Here is a 20,655-nt window from a genome sequence, read left to right on the forward strand (position 1 = left end):
GTGTGTGTGTGTGTATATATACACACATATATATGTATGTGTGTGTGTGTGTCACTTCTTTATCTGTTCATCCATCCACTGACACTTAGGTTGTTTCCATATCTTGGCTATTATAAATAATGCTATAATGAACATAGAGGTGCATATATCTTTTCAAATTAATGTTTTCTTCAGATAAATACCCATAAGTGGAATTGCTGGATCATAAGGTAGCTCTCTTTTCAATTTTTTGAGGAACCTCCATACTGTTTTCTATGGTGGCTGCACCAATTTACATTCCCACCAACAGTGGACAATGGCTTCCTTTTCTCCGTATCCTCAACAACACTTGTTGTCTACCAAAACATTTATATCCCTATGATGATTTATTTGCACAGTACCTCTGAATTTTCCCTACTGTCTGAGAAAATAATTCCTCTTGTTGATAAGCAAAAGGAACAGTAGCCAGAGCTAGCAAACCTTAGGTAAATGTCTCTGAAAAGGTATTAGCTGTAGATTTATGCCCTGTCACATAGCCATTAGCATAGTTATATCTTACTACTTATGGAGAAGCTTTCAGTTAGACATCTTTTTCCTTAGCAGCCAGTGGAATTATATGTGTAATATTAGCAAGGCTTTGTGTGTATGTGTGTGTGTGTGTATGTTTAGCTTAAATCACAGAACATCATTCATTACTTCTCTAACCCCAATCAGAATAATGAGAGAGAAATAGTCATTGCTTAAGTGAGGATGATGTTTTCAGGAGTCAAGATCTATATAATATATACTCCTTGAAATCACTAAACCCCTTCTTGTTTAGGCTGCTTCCCTTCTCTTCATCTCTGAACTTTTCTTTTAGGGTTATCCTTTAGATTTACTATTTCTTTTATCTGCAGTATATTTTCCAGTTCTACAAACTTTATGTAACTTTCTCAGCATTCAAATAATCCTTTTCTTTTTGGCTCCTAATAGTACTTTTTTTGTTGTTGTAAAAATCAGCAGTCACATGATTTAGGCTAATGTTACAATAAAAATATCCATCTATTAGTTTTCCCTGTGGCAGGTTTTACATTAGTTTCTTGTTATGTATTATATCATTTAATTAAAACTATTCTAAAACATTAATATTATTATCCAAATAGTAAGGATTAAGAATCTAATAGCCAGGTAGGTGAAATAAAGTTTATCTAGCTAGTAAATGGCTTGGGAAAGAATGACCTGAAAGAATAAGAGGTGACAGTGCCTGATCCTAAGACAGGACCAGTAACAGTGCCTGCTTCCATTAGCCAGACTGGAAAACCTCTTGCTGCACAAGACATTGGGGACGACTGTACAGAAGAGTCTTACCTCAGTAGGCAAGAATAGTTACCTTTAGACTGACACTGCTTTAGTTTCACCTAACAAATCATAAAACCAATATCAGAATCAAGCTGTTTCCAAGTAACTTAACTATATCCCAGAAAAAAGCTCAATATTTTTAGAAATACAAAACGTCCAGGACACTGACAAGGTAAAATTTACAATATCTGGTATCCAGCAAAAGATTACCAGGCCTACAAGAAAGAAGGAAAATAAGATCAAGAATAAAGAGAAAAAATAATCAGTTTAACAGAGTCAGAATTGGCACAGATGTTGGAATTGAGAGTGAAAGACTTTAAACCAGTCATTAAAAATATTTTCCTAAATAGTACTTTTTTTCTCCCATCCAGATATCTGTACTATTATTGCCTTTTGTTTTATTTTTTATATATGTTATTAATTGCACACTCTATGGTTATTATTTTTAAACAAAGAGTCAATTTAAATGAAAAGAAAAAAATCTTGTATGTAGTTATCATTTCTGATGTTCTTCAATCCTTTGTATAGATGAATATTCCCATCTGGCATAATCTTCCCTCTATCTGTAATCCAGTATTGTTATGGTAGAAATCTGTGGTTGTGATGCTAAGGTATGTGGGAGGTGAAGCATTCTATAATCTTCTATATGGGTCTTAGTCTTTTGAAGTCCTATGTCCCTAGGTTATAACCTTCACAAGTGTGAGTCAGGAAGCCTGAAGGGGACTGGAGATGGGTAAATGCCCTTTCCGCTATGTGAGACAAGGCTCTGGTAAAGTTTTCTTCATGGAGAGTAGGCTTTTGTTTATGATAACACTCCACTTTTCCTCCTCCTGCCAGAGCCAGTAGGGGATTTTTTCTCTCTGCTCTTCAGAGTGAGAAATTATGTTTTACCTGGAGGTAAAACCCATAGAAGTGTGGAGGCCTCCTAAGACTACGAGAGTTTCCTTCATGCAAGGTCAACAGGAATTTGTCAAAATGATCACGTAAGTGTTCTTACCTGTTTATTCCTACAGTGGCTTCTGATCAAGGTTAGATGATATTGTCTATGTTCTATGTATTTGCCTGACTCTCTAGAATTTTAGGTGGTAGTTTACTTTGCTACTTTAATTCTCTGTTAATTTCAAGGAAAATCATTGATAATTAATTTGTTCAACTTTTACTTGTTCTAGGGATATTTATGATGCCTTCTAAGGTCTTTACTTGTTGGACCTGAAACCAGCAGGTAATACCCTGCTGGTAGGGTATTATTGGATATTACTGGTGTTACTGGATACCCAGTCTCCAAGTTGGATGACATTCTCAGTTGACTAAACTCAAGTAGTGGAATTACTTAGAAGTAAACAGAGCCCTAACAGGCATGCAAGCTTACCCACAGTTTAGTCAATACATGACTGAATTAAGGCAATCAGTTCCTCATTCTATCTGCCTAGGAAAGAAGGGTGAAACTGACAACACTAAAAAGTGAAGTAGACAAATGTGAACTTAAGATAGGAGATTTTAGCATATTTTTTTCAGTAACTGAGAGGAGAAAAAAAGAAATTAAACAAAAATCATTTGAGGGAATCCAGGAAGATGGAGTAGGAAGCATCAGAAATCTGTCTTCCCACTTAGACAACAATTGCACTGACAGAATCTGCCTGGTGCAACTATTTTAGAACTCTGGATTTTATTGAAGTTTCCAAGGGAAGATTTGGACAGTAAATCACAGTTAAATTTGGTCAATTTTAACTCTTAACACAGTAGCAGCTATTTAATTCCTATACCAGGCAAATGTGTACATGTTCCTGGAGCAGCTTGCACACACCTTGTGGGAACCAGGGTGGGCAAAAAGGACTCTGTTCTTTAAATACTAGGACTCTCTGATGACTGACTGTTGTTTCTGATCACAAGATACAGACAAAGAGGGGACAGCCATTGTTTTTGCACCTGTGCCCATTGTTGCAAGCCCTTTCCCCTCTGACTGAAGTGACTTCTAGGGGATTTAAGGGGCAGCACCTTTCCTCTGTCTTCATTTTTCTCTTTTTCCCTTTTGGGAGCCAGACATTAAAGACCAAGACATTTAAAGCTGACTGCATTAGTAGAGGAAATTAGAAAGACACTGTGCATGACTATGGGAAAGCACAGACTCAGAAAAGACCTGAGAAGACCTTAAGTTTACACTTAAGGCCACTCTTCAGCACCAAGACAGTCTACAACAATAAGACAAACAAGCAAACAAACAAAATATCCAACAACAAACTGAGGAAGGGGGTGAATCTGATTTCCAGGTTTACCACATTATTCAATTCAGATATTCAGTTTTAAACAAAAAAAACTGAAAGCATACAAAGAAACAGGAAAATATGGGTCATTCAAAGGAAAAAAAATAATAAACCAACAAAAACTGTCACTGAAAAATACCTGACCATGAATCTTCTAGACAAAGATGTTAAAACAACTACCTTAAAGACATCTGAAGAACTAAAGGACAACATGGAGAAAGTCAAGAAAATGATGTATGAACAGACAGAAATATCAATAAAGAGACAGAAAACATAATGAACCAAAAAGAAATTTGGAACTGAAAAGTGCAATGACTGACATAAAAAAATTCACTAGAGGGATTCAAAGTCAGATTTTAGCAGGCAGAAGAAAGAATCAGTGAACTTGAAGACAAGATGATGAAAATTATCAGGTCTGAGGAACAGCAAACAAAAAAACTGAACAAAGTGAATAGAGCCTAAGGGACCTGTAGGACTCCATCAAGTGGACCAACATATGTGTCATGGGAGTCACAGATTGGGATGTAAGAGAGAAAAAACAGAATATTTGAAAAAATAATGGCTGAAATCTTCCCATATTTGAAGAAAGATGTGAATATAAGCATCCAAGAAGCTTAATGAACTCCAAGTAGGATGAACTCAAAGAGACCCACAATGACACATGGTAATGAAACTGCTGAAAGACAAGGACAAAAAGAATTTTGGAAGGAGCAAGAGAGAAGTGAATTATCCCATACAATCAGTAAGATTAGCAGTAAGATTATCAATAGGTTCTCATTAAAATCTTTGTAGAACAGCAGGAAGTGGAATTATATATATTCAAAATGCTAAAAGAAAAAAAAGAAACTATTAACCATGGATCCTATATCCAGCAAAACTGTCCTTCAAAAGTGAGGGTACTCCCAGGTAAACAAGAGCTGAGGGAGATCACTACCATTAGATCTGCCCTACAAGAATGCTAAGGGAGCTCCTTCAGGATGAAAGGACACCAGACAGTAACTTAACACAAAATGAAGAAATAAAGATTTCAGTAAAGGTAAATAAATGGGAAATTATAAAAGCTAGTATTATTGTAACACTGATGTGTAACTCCACTTTTTGTTTTTTACATGAATTGAGAGACTAATACATTAAAAAGTAAAAGATATATTAGTCTAAAAGTTAGTATTTTCATAACTTTGGTTTGTAACTTCTCATTTTATTCTACATAATATAAGAGATTGATGCATCAAAATTATTAGTTTATATTTTTGAGAAACAAGTTATAAACATGTAATTTTGTGACATCAAGAACTGAAAGGGGTGGGGATGGAGCTGTTAAAGGAGCTTTCATATGTTATTGAAGTTAAGCTGGTATAAATGCAAATTAGAGTGTTATATAGAGATAGAGTGTTATATATAGAGAGAGTGTTATAACTTTATGATACTAAATCCAATCCCCATGGTATCCACAAAGAAAATAGTTAAATAATACAGTAAGTCCCCTACATACCTTCAGGTTGCAAACTTTCAAAGTTGTGAACGTGTGTTCGCATGTCCAATCACATAAGTTAGTTCATGTGTCTGGCATACATTGTCATGTGCATGCATCCTCTACAAGTGGTTGTGTTTTTGTGTACTATGCTGTACAGTACTGTACAGAGTACAGTAGTATAGTATCTTTATTTCAAGCCCAGGATGTCCAGAAGCAAGCGTAAAAGCAGCAGTGATATAGTTGGCACTACTGTACTTTTCAAGGTACTGTACTGCAAGAATTGTCTTAAAAAAATGTTGTCTTGGGCTTTCCTGGGGGTGCAGTGGTTGAGAGTCCACTTGCTGATGCAGGGGACATGGGTTTGTGCCCCGGTCCAGGAGGATCCCACATGTCACGGAGCAGCTGGGCCCGTGAGCCATGGCCGCTGAGCCTGCGTGTCCGGAGCCTGTGCTCCGCAATGGGAGAGGCCACAGCAGTGAGAGGTCCGCGTACCGCAAAAAAAAAAAAAAAAAAAAAAAAAAAATTGTCTTTATTTTTTGTGTTTGTTTTTTGTGTTTGTTTTATTATTTGTTTGAAAAGTATTATAAACCTATACAGTACAGTACTATATAGCCAATTGTTAGTTGGGTACCTAGGCTAACTTTGTTGGACTTATGAACAAACTGGACTTACAAACGCACTCTTGGAATGGAACTCATTTGTATGTAGGGGAGTTACTATATACACAAAAGTAAATGAGAAAGAAATTTAAACGTTTTATTACCAAAAAAATCAACTAAACACAAAAGACAGCAGTAGTGCAGGAAATGAGGGGGAAAAAAACTGTAAGACATGGAAAACAAAGAGTACAAGACAAGTCCCTCCTTATCAGCTATCAATTTAAATATGAATAGATTAAACACTCCAATCAAAAGTCAGAGATTTACAAAGTCGATTTTTAAAAAATGTTCCACCTATGTACTGTCTATAAGAGTCTCACTTTAGATCCAAAGACACAAATCAGTTGAAAGTAAAAGGATGGAAAAGGATATGCTGTGTAAATAGTAACCAAAAGAAAGCAGGGATAGACATGTCAATATCAGGTAAAAGAGACTTTAAATGAAAAAAAAATTACAAGACACAAAGAAGGACATTTTGTATAATACAAGTTCAATACAGCTAGAAGATTAAACAATTATAAACCTTTATGCACATAATAACATATCATTAAAATAATTAAAGAGGGCTTCCCTGGTGGCACAGTGGTTGGGAGCCTGCCTGCCGATGCAGAGGACACGGGTTCGTGCCCCGGTCCGGGAAGATCCCACATGCCGCGGAGTGGCTGGGCCCGTGAGCCATGGCCGCTGAGCCTGCACGTCCGGAGCCTGTGCTCTGCAACGGGAGAGGCCACAGCAGTGAGAGGCCCGGGTACCGCAAAAAAAATAAAATAAAAATAATTAAAGAAAATTTGACAGAAGTAAAGGAAGAAATACATGGTTCTACAATAATAGTTGGAGACTTCAGTTGACCACTCACAATAATACATAGAAAAACCTGATGAAAGGTAAGTGAGGAAATAGAGAACTTGAATAGCATGATAAATAACTAGTTCTAAAAGACATATACAGAACACTCTACTCAAACAACAACAGAATACACATTGTTTTCAAGTGCACATGGGACATTTTCTAGTATGTAGCATATGTTAGGCCACAAATTGAGTCCCAAGAGATTTTAAAAGATAGATATTATTCAAAGTATCTTCTCCAACCACAAGATGAAATAAAAAATCAGTAACAAAAGAAAAACAAAATTTCACAGATTTATAAATTAAGCAACACAAAAACTTTTAAATAACAAATGAATCAATGAAGAAATCACAAGGGAAATTAGAAAATACTTAGAGATGAATGAAAATCAAAATATAACATACCAGAACTTACAGACAGAGAGTAAGCACTGCTAAGGGGAAATTATAGGTTTAAACAATTACAATAAAAAAAACTAAAACCTCAAATCAACAACCTAACTTTGTAGCTTAAAGAATTAAAAAAGAATAACAAACTATACCCAAAGCCCTTAGAAAGAAGGAAATAATAAAGATTAGCATAAGTATAAACAAAATAGAGAATAGAAAAATCATAGAGAAAAATCAAGAAAACCAGAAGTTGGTTCTCTGAAAAGATCAACAAAAGTAACAGACCTTTAGCTAAATGGACTAAAAAAAAAAGGAGAAAATATTCAAGTTACTAAAATCAGAAATCAAGTTGTGGATTTTGCTACTGATTCTACAGAAATAAAAGGATTATAAAAGAGTACTGTGAGCACTGTAAGCCAACAAATTGGATAACCCAGATGAAATAGACAAACTCCTAAAAACACAAAAGCAACCAATATGAATGTGTGAAGAAACAGAAAATCTGCACAGACCTATTACTAGTTAGGTGACTGAATCAATAATCAAAAACTTCCCCCCCAAAAAAAGTCTTGGACCTGATGGTATATTCTACTAACATTTCAAGAAGTAATATCAATCTTTCCCAAACTTTTCCAGAAAACTGAAGAGAGAGAACACCAAAAAGTAAATTAAGAAAACAATTCCATTTACAATATCATCAACAAGAAAAAATATACTAAGGAATTAACTTACGAGGTAAATGATTTGCACAATTGAAAACTACAAACATTGCTAAAAGAAATAGAAGAAGACATAAATAAATAGAAACACAACCAGTGTTCAGGGATTAGAAGTCTTAATATTGTTAAGATGTCAATACTACCCAAAACAATATATAGATTCAATTCAATCCCTATCAAAATCCCAATGATATTTTTGCAGATATAGGAAAACTCATCATAAAACTCATATTGAATCTTACAGAACCCTGAGTGGCCTAAACAATCCTGAAAAAGAAGAACAGAGTTGGAGGGCTCACACTTACTGATTTCAAAACTTACTACAAAACTACAGTAATCCAAAAAGTGTGGTACTGGCATCAAGACAGACATTTATACTAATGGAATAGAATGCAGTTCAGAAATAAATCCTGACATATACAACATCAAATTCACTTCTATGACTCTACCAAATACAAATGAGGCCATAACTCATAAACAGACATTTACATTAATGTTTATAGTGGTTTCATTGTTTAGAGACAAAACCGGGAATCAATTAAAGTGTATATCAACAGTAAAGTGGATAAATACATTTTAGTATACTCATTAAATCAAAAGCTAAACATCAATGAAAAGGAATGAGGTAATACTTTGTCTACTGTATGATAATATTTAGTATGTGCTTTATAATCCAATTTATATAAAGTTCAACAAGCATATCTATTTTATGACTTTAGTGTTCAGAATATTGTTTATGTTTGCAGACAAGTTAACTTTGATGAGCATTAGAGTAGCCTCTGGGTATTGAAAATATTTTATATGGTTGTATGGCTTTGTTTACCTTGTAAAAGATTACTGGGCTGCAGATTTGTGATATGTGCAATTTATTATATGTATGTTACACATCAAATAAAATATTACAAAGTTTTCCTGGTTTGTATTCACTAAGCCATGTTTTTCATAGGGGCAATGAAAGCAAATATCTCTAAAGGCTGGTGAAATAACATGTACCATCTAGATTCGACATACTATGCACAGATCCAGCCAAATGCTGTCATGAAGGATTTTGAATCCAGCATAGCCATATTTTCTAATACATTAAAGAAGTTATAAATCTTGTATTTTTTTGTGAAAGAGTCTGTTTATCCTCCCAAACAGTATGAAAGCACAAAAATTATGAAATATGTTTTATACAGGGGCAAATGTTTTATGCTCATTGTGACCTTGGTATGATCATTAAAATCCTGAAAATAGATCTCTTTCTTTTGTAATTGTTTTTGGAAGAAATTTATACCTGCCCTTTTGTGTTTGCTTAGGCAACCTCTGGACAGTATTAGGGAGGTTTTTTGTTTGTTTGCTTTTTTATCATTGAATGTTTCCCCCTCTAGTACCTTGACTCTCACAAGTCATTTTCATTCTTTTCCCAGATTAGCTGACTGTCAACGAATGCCACTTTGTACTGAATCATCAATATGGACTGGTTGCAATCCAATTACTTGTCAGGGAATATAACCTCAAATCTGCTATTGCTCAATATTTATGAAAAGCACAGTTGAGAGAACACAATATTTATGGGAAAATTTCTGAATGGTAAGCAGTAGACTCATATCTCTAAATGCTCTAATAGCTACCCATAAATTATTCCATAATATAAGTGCACTAGCAGCTTAGACCACATAATTTTACCACCTCCTAGTACAACAGCATTTACAGAATTGCCTTTTGGCGAAATGCCATCATCATACAGTGAGGGATAGTAAAAGAAACATCCCTAAGTTATTTGTTGCTTCGACGTTACATACCACTTTTCCTGTGACAGATCCCCAGAGAAATGTCTCTCTGATCCCCATATCAGAAAAAGGTGTGCATGGTAACCGGATTGCTTTTCAGTCATGCACCCTCTGATTCATACGCTTCCTTGCTTCTCAAAAGAAGGGTCCTGGAACTATATCCATGTACAGAAAACCAGAGAATAAATATTGAATGTGGATATTCTCCCAGGAAAATTAATTTCACTCAAATATTTAGAAAAAGCATTTTGAATTTTTGTGCTCTCAAAACACTTTGTCACACATGGACATAAATAAATTAATCAAAATTCTTCATGTCTTCAGTTTGATAATTCACTATTTTTGGTTTGTAGTTTATTCTGTTCCACAAACATCTTAAAAGCATACATTTAAAGCATAAGCTTAAAGCCAGAAAAAACACACAGGATAATTTAGAATATAAAGAAGACACAGAATAATAAAGTTTAGAACAGACATGGACTAGTTCCTGATGTAACTTTCAAAAATTTCAACGAGGAATATAAAAGCATTAATCAAGGGCTTCCCTGGTGGTGCAGTAGTTAAGAATCTGCCTGCCAATGCAGAGGACACGGGTTTGAGCCCTGGTCCAGGAAGATCCCACATGCCACGGAGCAACTAAGCCCGTGTGCCACAACTACTGAGCCTGTGCTCTAGAGCCCGAGAGCCACAACTACTGAAGCCCATGTTCCTAGAGCCTGTGCTCCACAACAAGAGGAGCCACTGCAATTAGAAGCCCAGGCACCACAACGAAGAGTAGCCCCCACTCACTCCAACTGGAGAAAGCCCGTGCACAGCAACAAAGACCCAACACAGCCATAAATAAATAAATAAATAAATAAATAAATAAATAAATATTTTTTAAAAAGCATTAATCAATTATACTGAGACATTTGGTATAAAACATATTCAAATGCTTACATAAAATATGTATTGAAGTAAAAATGAACTCTGATTCCACTTATACTAAAAACCCTGAAGTCTGACAACCTGAACACATAGTTCTTCAAATATAACTATTTAGCACTTTTTGGCTTCTGGTGCAAAGAAGGACTAATCAAGTATATTTATGATAATAGTAAAGAATGACTTCCACAATTGTCATTTTATCATATACTATTTCAAGCTGGAAATTTCATTTACCCACTACAAAACAGAGTGGTGACTATTCTGAATTCACAGGAAAAGATTACTGAATTAAAACTTCAGTGTGAGAGGTAATGACAACAAGTGGATAGTAAAGGTTTCACAAGACTAAGAATAGGATACTAACAATATGTTGGAATCTTATTAGAATCAAACATCACATTAACAATACCGAATGCAAAAGGATCTATATATTGATTGCTCAGGGCATGTAATTATGAACACATGATTGCAAAACAAATCAAATCAGGCAAAATAGACATTGCCATATACAAAGTCAGAAGTTAACTTCCTTTCCAAATTTTCCTCAAAAAATACTCAGGGATATATTCCCTCAAATAGTAAAGGAATATAAAGTGATAGATATATTAAATGTAAGAGCCCATAGATTTCCCAGAGTGGAAGAAAAATAAATCTTAGGGTTATAGCTGAGTAGCAAGGTCCCCATGCATGCAGTCAATTGAAATTTAAAAAGCAGGTCATGGGATCCCTAGGCAAAAATATAAATTTGTGTAATAAAAGTTATGAAGAAGAAACTAGATACTATTAGTGATCAGATGAAGTAATAAATTCCCAAGTCAATAAGAAAGTTAGAAAGGCAATTGAAAAATCCAGAAAAATTAATTTGATGTCAAATAATGTTTTAATTTAAATCAAAGTAAACTATGATACAATTTTGAACAATCTGAAGAATGCAAGATAGAATGCACTTAAATATTTTCCCTTGGTCATTCACTTAGAGTGACAGATTTAGGTGATTTTGGCTAAATCCCCTTTTCTGATGTTTTAATGTCATATTTTATCCATAAATTAATGTTTATATCACATAATAGTGTAAATACCATTCACTCATTTTTCCCTTAGAATGAACCTATACGAAAAACAGAGAAGATTGAATTACAGTTACTGATCAGAATATAAAAGTTATAAATAACATGTTCAATGTTATTGAAATAATATTATAACAGCTGGTAAGTGAAGAAGCCATTGCAGAGGGAAAGGAAACTGCAGGAATATACATTCCATTGTCATGTTTAAGAAAACACTGAAATATAATTTCTAAAGTTGACCGATTAAGAAATAATTCTAAAATATACCATATAAATAAAAATAATATCAGAACACATAAAATTTGAGAGCAGTGAATGAAGAAATGGAAATAGTTTCCATGAGTAAATTCCTGTTATTAAATTCCTTGTTATTATTCCAGTTAGCAAATAACCAAAATTAAGATATGGACATATATGCATGCTACATAAGTTCCACCCAAAGATTAAAACAATAACTTTTAAAAGTAGTTAATTTTAAGAGGACATAATTGAGAATTATATAGGTCAGACATTTTTATTTATAACTTTATACCCCTTAGTTCTGTTTAATCCTTTTTTATCCATTTGAGTATGTTACTCAACATCAAAAATTTTTTATGAAGCATGAAAATTTTGACTACTACTATTACAACAAGCATAAAAGAAGAATATTTCTGTTTGTTATTTCCTTCCAGATGAATTATAAAAGCATCATGGCAGATAATGTTACCACAATAAAAGAATAGCTGGTGAAACCTGGGGCTATAGATGTGGTTCCATTGAATATGAGTGCATAATGCTATCAAAATGCTTTTTAATATACTCCTAAGACATAAGACACATTTAAATAATTGATTATTAAATGAAGGATAACATTTTTTACATCAAAGATTATGAAAGCATTAGTGATCAGACATTTAATAAATGTTTAATGAAGATATATTTTATATACAGTGCTCCATTATAAAATCAATGATGAACACACTTTCAAACTATATAATTTTAAATCACTTTAAAAATAATATGTGGATGTGTCTGCAGATGGGCCTAATACAAGAGGTATGGTACATTTCAACAGCATTTGCAGACAAATGTACCAGTTGCCTCTACATGAGTTGTGTAAACAGCTTACTTCCAGGCATTTACTTTAGGTTTCCACATGTGGAAAATACCAGTGCTACTGTAAAAATGGTAGAGTCTGTTAAAATCAGTGAGTGATTTATTGATCTTTGTGAAGCTTTCTATGAACAAATGGGAAACAACTGAGATGACTTTTTCTAATATAATAGTTAAATAACATGATCAGTCAATTTTCTTCAGTGAAAATCCTTTGATGAGTATTTCTCTGAGACAGTAAAAAACAAAACAAAACAAAACCTTAACTATTGAATCATGGAACCTCTGACTGAATCATGTGGCAGAATAAACTTGGTCTCCAGTCAACAAAATGCACTTCTTAATACTTTGCTAAAACTATGCAATGAGCTTCTCTTTCAAGAAATAAGACAGGCCAATTTCTCAAGGTAGTACTCAGAGAAGCCTTTCTCATATTGAGCAACTTTAATTTTAGATAAAAATGTATTTAACGTTTTTAATGGATGATTGAGCAGGGAGAAAAATTGAAAATATTCTTAGAGGTAAAAGAAAGAAAAAGGAAGGGGGGAAGGAAAGAAAGAAGGATGAAAGGAAGGAAAAAAGTGTGAATTCAGAAAGGTAAATTGTCATAGAGCCCATTAATGTTCTGAGGTTACCTGCCAAAGGCGGAGTACAAACCATAATTCAAACACTAACCTGGGACACAGAAGACAAAGCCTGGTGTCTAGGATTTGGGAGCTCAGATCGGCAATTCTTATATAAAAGCAGCTATCTCAAAGGGTGAGATAGCACACCAACGGGTGAACTGGAAACCAAAATAGAGAGAAACAGAGTATTCTAGACTTTCTCTACCTATTACTTATTTATTACTTTACTTCAGTACTTTGGGGTTGGATTGTTCATGTGCATTTTGAAGTCATCTAAGAATGTGATAAAATTTGTAATCTGATTTTGCTTTACCACACATGGACTTTCTTCTTTCCAGGATTTTCCCTTTTAGTAACCAATCTCTAAGGCAGCCCCAAACTCTAACTTCTCAGGCAAATAAGACTCCTGATTTTTATGTGAGTGTTCTCTCTGTGGGTGCAAATTTGTAAGTGTATTCAGTGAGCCAGCCTATTAAATGCAGATTTTATTTTACCTAGAGTGATTCTCTTCTTTCAAGGATGGCATTACCTCCAGTTCTTACCTTTTACTCACTCTTTAATGTCTTCAAAGAGTTATTTTTCCCAATTTTTTTATTGCCTCTTAAATAAGTTCCTTTGCCATTACAGAAGTAGAATACTATCTCTGTCTATCTATCTATCTATCTATCTATCTATCTATCTATCTATCTATCTATTTAGCCACGCAGCATGCAGGATCCTAGTTCCCCAACCAGGGAGCAAACCCGTGACCCCTGCAGTGGAAAGGCAGAGTCCCAACCATGGGACCGCCAGGCAAGTCCCATTATCTCCTTTTTTAAAGCTATGTTGTCCTTTCTAGAGTAACACAGATATAATTAAATTGCTCTCATTTTAAGTACAATTTAATGACGGACAATTCAATTACATAAATATATAATATCAATGCTAAACACTATTTTCAATTACTATTTGATGCTTAAAGCAAACAGTAAACATATGGTCCTAGATCTTGAGAACATAAATATATATATAATGCAATTTATTATTTCCTTTAAATAGCAAACATTTGCTATTTTCTGAATTATAAATAATTTTCCTCTTATCAGACTGTTCTGCTGAAGGATGGGTGATTTGTGAAGCAAAGTAAATCTGTAAGGTCATTACAAACAGCTTCTAGAAGATGGTGAGGGAGGTAATCCAAAAAGACAAAAGACAATTGCTGTTTTTTCAAAAATTATTGAAAATCATCTTCTGTACCATGGTGCTTAGTGTAAAAACATTTACTTTCCTATTCTAATTTTCTAAACAACATGCTGATTTTATATGGCTCGACTGATGCAGAAGTAATTGGTAACTCAGAATATATTACATAATACAAAGTACTTGAACATCTTTTTTGTCTCAGTCTAGGTAATCACCTAGATTTTTTCTTCTTACATTACAGTTCCTTATATGGATTAAATAACTGAATATTTGCAGTGACACTATCTTCAACTATATAAATATATACTATTGGTTATTAAAATATATATTCTGATAAGCTCCCCAACCTCAGAGTTCAGAGTGGAATCTGAGCTAAATTCTTTTTTCAATATTTTGTTAATGAGGAATAAGGTGAAAAAGTAATGTGATGAACAGTGATGCAAAAGAAAGATAACACCAAATAATTATTTAAAGTCTTGTTAAAAAAAAAAGAAGTTTTTGCTTTAGCAATGATAGGGGAGGGATATGAAGAGGAGTAGTATCGTTTTTAATTTAATGTCAACTACTCTTTAGTTTTATAAGCAGAAGCATCTCCATCTAAACCTTGCCTATCCTTTTACAATTACTAATTAGAAGCAAGCTTCTTGAAGCTGCTCATTATTAGTCAGGGTTCTTAGTTCCTCACGATTGCTCCATAATAGCCAGGAAAACTGAGAACAGCAGTTCATAGACATGTATCCAAAGACAAATAAACGAATAAGCTTTGTTTTATTCTGTAGAGTTTGTCCTGTGAAAATATCACTTGCATCACCTTTGGGCAGAGATGCCACAGAGGACAGAGCTCCCACAACTACGGTGAGCTGCTGCCAGAATTTCTGTCACTTCCATCCATAAGAATCTAAGTAGATGCAGACATCAGGCAAGAAAGATATCAAGAAGTAGCTGCTGCATTGCAGAAATTCAAATTCTGGAGTGAAAAACATGTGATAGACAAAGCTTGTCACATGATATAGGCGTGCTGGGAAAGTATTTGGCTCCTTCAAACTTTACAGTGAAGGCAGGCTCCCCCCTTCATAAAGTGGGGAATTCCCAAAGCAGAAAATGTGATTCAGATGCTAGGTAGTCAAAAAGAATGGCAAATCTCCACAGTGGGTGCTCTAGATTAAATTAAATGCACCACTGACTAAAACTAATACCAAATAATAATACCACAAGCTTAAACTTAATTTAAAAATTCTAACTGCCTTTAATTTTGTTTTAAAGGAAGTCCATTGAAATAATTTTCATAAAGAATGATGTATTGCTCAGGAACTTTTTGATAGTAATAATGCATTTGGTTCATAGGAAAATGTGTTATTCAAAGGGAAGTATCTGTTGGATCTTTGGCAGTGGTTCCCCTATGCAAAGTCTTTTTTTAAAAAAATTTTTTTTTTCTGCAAGCACATCTGTGAGTTTTTATATTTCTAGTTTGAAAGGTTTTCTTTTTGTTTGGTTATTCTTTTTTTTTTCTGTACGCGGGCTGTTGTGGCCTCTCTGGTTGCGGAGCACAGGCTCCGGACATGCAGGCCCAGCGGCCATGGCTCACAGGCCTAGCCGCTCCGCAGCATGTGGGATCCTCCCGAACCGGGGCACGAACCCGTGTCCCCTGCATCGGCAGGCGGACTCTCAACCACTGCACCACCAGGGAAGCCCTGTTTGGTTATTCTTATCTGTTAGTTCTTCATCAAGACAAGCACAAGTATATGTTGATGGTAAGAACATATAATGGGCTTCCTTACATTGAACTGGCTACTTAATCATTCTGTTAAATCAGTATACTATCTAAACTCTACAATTTCGACTATGTCTATGTAGACCTTTGTTTATATGAATCCCTACCTCACAATAGGCGAAAAGTATCTCTGTTTTGCAGATGTCCAAATTAATCTATTGTATTTCATTTAATCTGCTGGATAATGATGATTTCTTTTTAGTTTCCCTAACAGCATTGCTTATTAAGTAAGAATGACCAGAGGTTATCTAGAAGATGAAAGTCTAGCACCTAGCTTGTAAAAGTCAGCCAAATATAAAAGAGAAGTTATTTAAAAATAAGCGAAGGCAAATTTCTATGGATTTGTTGAGCACTATATCAATTTCTTTTTCAGTTCCTTGTTTTGAAATCTGTCTATATAACAATTCTAACTTAAAAACAGGTATACCTTCTTTTAAAACAATATAAATATTAAATATTTTATGCAAGGAAATATTAAACAAGGATTTGTAAAAGATGGTAGTATTCCCAAATAAAGAGGTGGAAGACATAGACTCTAAATTAATCATTCCCTCATGAAGTCTAGGAACACATCCTGCTAATTTTCTCTGATATATAGTTACATTTGCTCAAACCTGTCCTAAAGGTTGGCTTCATTGAATTTAACTTTCATGCTCTCCATTTTCACCTTCACAGCCCATGTCTTTTTGCCTTTAAGCCAAATCAATATTTTTGTCCCATATTTCTCAAATTCCTAATGCTTATCCCAATCTAAATCATGGATCTCATTGACTTTACATTCTAATGATGAAGATCTCCCTTCAAGCCATGTAAAAGTTCATTATAGGAAGCACTGTCTGAAATACTGACGGCTTTTATACTATTGAAATAACGAGATCACAATACAGTTAAAAGGATTGATTCCACAATTCTCAAAACTTTGCTCCTGAAAATAAGAGTGTTTTGCTATTATTTTCGAAGATCACTGAAAACACTAACATAATATGCTCAAGACACTTCTTTCATGGGAAGAGGAATTGGTATGGGGTGTTTACAAACCATAAAATTATAACACATAGAAAAGAATCCTGATATCCTGGACTAGGAGAACTTTAAGGTAAATCTTTAAATATTAGGTAAAGGAGAAGAAGAGGACACAAAAATAATCAGTTTTCTACTAGCTGCTCAAATTGCCTCCATTGTCCCTTACATATTTGTTTTATTTTCCAACTAGTCCATAAATTCAAACTTTTTTTTAAAGATTTTTTTTTGATGTGGACCATTTTTAAAGTCTTTATTGAATTTGTTACAATATTGCTTCTGTTTTATGCTTTTTGGTTTTGCTGGTTACGAGGCATGTGGGATCTTAGCTCCCTGACCAGGGATTGAACCCACACTCCCTGCACTGGAAGGCAAAGTCTTAACCACTGGACCACCAGGGAAGACCCTTAAACTTTTGACTCTATATATCACCTGCTGTATTACTGAGAATACAGTAAACAAAATGTTTGCTTGTCTATTATCTAATTTATTTATACTTGAAGTAGGAGTTTTTTTTTTTTAACTTCAGTTTCATCCAAGTCCATAGCCCAGCTCATTCAGATAGAAAGGTTTGGGTATTATATGATAAACCTTGGAATTACACTCACTTTAGCCCAATCCCAGCCTCACCAGTTCTAGATGAGAAATACTGCAAAAATTAGTAAACTTGCATGAGCTCTTTTCAGAATGGGATGATTATTTGTTTTTTTATTTATTTGTCCCTGAGCTTTATTTAGAAAATGAAGACTAGAACATTTTCTTTGCAATATAAACTTGAGGATTGAGATGGCTTATGCTCTGATAATAGCATTAGTATTATTTTTTCTGTTATTATTTATTACGGTATGGTATAAAAATAGTATTCTGGGGATTGAGCTAACGAAGTACTTTTATTATTTATTGTTCTCTGAACAAGGACACATCATGTGGGTGAATGATAAATTCTCTAAACTTTATGTTTTAATTATAGTACAGAGTCAAATACTTCCTGTCAGCATATCAGGAAAATTCTCTTACATAACCAAAGTACAATTAAAATTAGGAAGCAATATAATGAATAATACTATTATCTAATATAAAGATTATACTCAAATTTTATGAACTGTTTCAATAACATAATTTATAGTGATTCTCTTTTTTTAATTAGAATCAAATCCATGGAAATATACCATATTTATCACATCCCTATGGTCTCTGTTAATTGTGAACCAACCAGTTCTCAGTCTTTCTTTGCCTTTCTATCATTGCTATTATTTATTTATTTTAAAATATTTATTTATTTATTTATTTATTTGGTTGCACCAGGTCTTAGTTGTGGCAGGTGGGCTCCTTAGTTGTGGCTCGCCAGCTTCTTAGTTGCAGCACGTAGGCTCGTTAGTTGTGGCGTGTGAACTCTTAGTTGTGGCATGCATATGGGATCTAGTTCCCTGACCAGGGATTGAACCCAGGGTCCCCTGCATTGGGAGCGAGGAGTCTTAACCACTGCACTATCAGGGAAGTCCCCTCATTGCTATTATTTAAATGAATAGGTTAGTATTTTTGAAGCATGTTCCTCATCTGAGGTTTGCATAATTATTTCCTCATGATTAGATCCAGTTTATGCATTTTTTTTTTTTTTTTTTTTTTTTTTTTTTGTGGTACGCGGGCCTCTCACTGTTGTGGCCTCTCCCGTTGCAGAGCACAGGCTCCGGATGCGCAGGCTCAGCGGCCATGGCTCACGGGCCTAGCTGCTCCACGGCATGTGGGATCTTCCCAGACCAGGGCATGAACCCGTGTCCCCTGCATCGGCAGGTGGACTCTCAACCACTGCACCACCAGGGAAGCCCCAGTTTATGCATTTTTATCAAGAATATTGTATGAATAATTTTTTGTTTATTTCACTGCATCTTATCCGGGGCATGATGTCAGCTTGGTTCTGTATCAGTGATATTCACTCTGATCACTTAGCTAAGTAAGGTGTTGACTATTCAATTTCTCCACTGTTAAAATAGTTTTATTCCTTTTATGATAAATGAGTAATCTGAGAGTAGATGCTATAAACAATTGCCCTTTAACTTTAGCAGCCATTAATGATTCTTGCTCGAGTTGGTTATTATTAGGATGATTGCAAAATGGGGATTTTTAAATTTTATTATTCCATTTGCATGCATTTTCAGCAATACCTTCTTATTGCTTAACTTCTGTATTATGTATATATGCATTTATGCATATGTTAATGTATGTTTCCCTATACCTACAGAATATTTTACATTTTGAAGTTTTGATAAAATAATAGGTGAAAAATCATAACATAGTAGTATTGTTTGCTTTATTTATTAGGGATTAAGGTGAGAATAGCTTCCTGGGTTTAAGTGTCATATTTATATATTTTTGTAAATTGTTTCTTCATATTTCCCATTTTTGTTTTTCCTGGATTTCTATTCCTTTATGTCCTGTTTTTAGATTCTTAGTATTTCCAGATATTAATCCTTTTTATGATAAAACCTGCAAATAGTTTCTCCTATTTGTCATTTCATTTTTGGTTTTGCTTACAGTATTTTTTCTTTCTATTCTAAAAATATTCCTCCTTTCTAAGTGGTTTAACTTAATTTTTTATTGCATCTAGATTTTTAAGTCATAGTGAAAATACTTGCCATCATAGCTATGTTACAAGATAATCAACATTATTTTTACATTTATTTTCTTCCAAGACTTGCAGGGCTTTAGTATTTAGATTTAGATTTCTGATACATTTGGAGTGATTCTTTTGTGTGTGGTATGAGTGATGAATTCAGTTATGCCTGTTTCTAAATATCTACTACAGAGAGATATTGAATAGTATTGTTCTAATATCTAGATCAGATTTTTTTTTTGCCAATTGTTTTTGTCAGTATTTAGTGGTCACAACCTCTTTGAAAATGTGATAACAGGAGCTCTCAAACAAAAGAGCGTTTTCAGACAACATTTCTACATGTAATTTCAGGAAGTTTTTAGAAATCTTTAAAGCCATTCATGAATCATTGTGATCCATGAACCCTACTGGAACAGGAAAACAGAGGGAAAATTATTTTAATCTTCAGAAAGTATTTTTAGAATAAGCTTCTCCTTTCTATAGATAGATCCAGAGCACACAGTACCGAGTGGTAGTGAAAATGCCTTATCTTCCAATGCTACATGTTTTCACTGAATATGGGAATAAAAAGTGATAAAATTATAAGGACAACATTGCCCCTAGAAAACTGAGCTCATTTTGCCACTGGATTTTCATATTACCGTCAAAGTAATTTTAAATGTTTCTCATTAAAACCCAAGTTATGGGACTGTGTATATTAATGACAAAAGTGTTCTAATACAAATTTGTGGTGTTTCTTGCAATCTGCATATAAAAGTTCTAAATGCTGTATATTTAAATATGAAAATAAATCTAGAAATAAAAATCAGTCAATTCAGGATTTAACTTAGATGTACGTGCTACTTTTTAAACTTATTTTAAAATTTTCTATATAAATTTCTATATAAAATATCTATTTTTCCAGTCAATCAGTATC

Source organism: Mesoplodon densirostris, chromosome 1, assembly GCF_025265405.1.
Source record: "Mesoplodon densirostris isolate mMesDen1 chromosome 1, mMesDen1 primary haplotype, whole genome shotgun sequence".
NCBI lineage: Eukaryota > Metazoa > Chordata > Mammalia > Artiodactyla > Ziphiidae > Mesoplodon > Mesoplodon densirostris.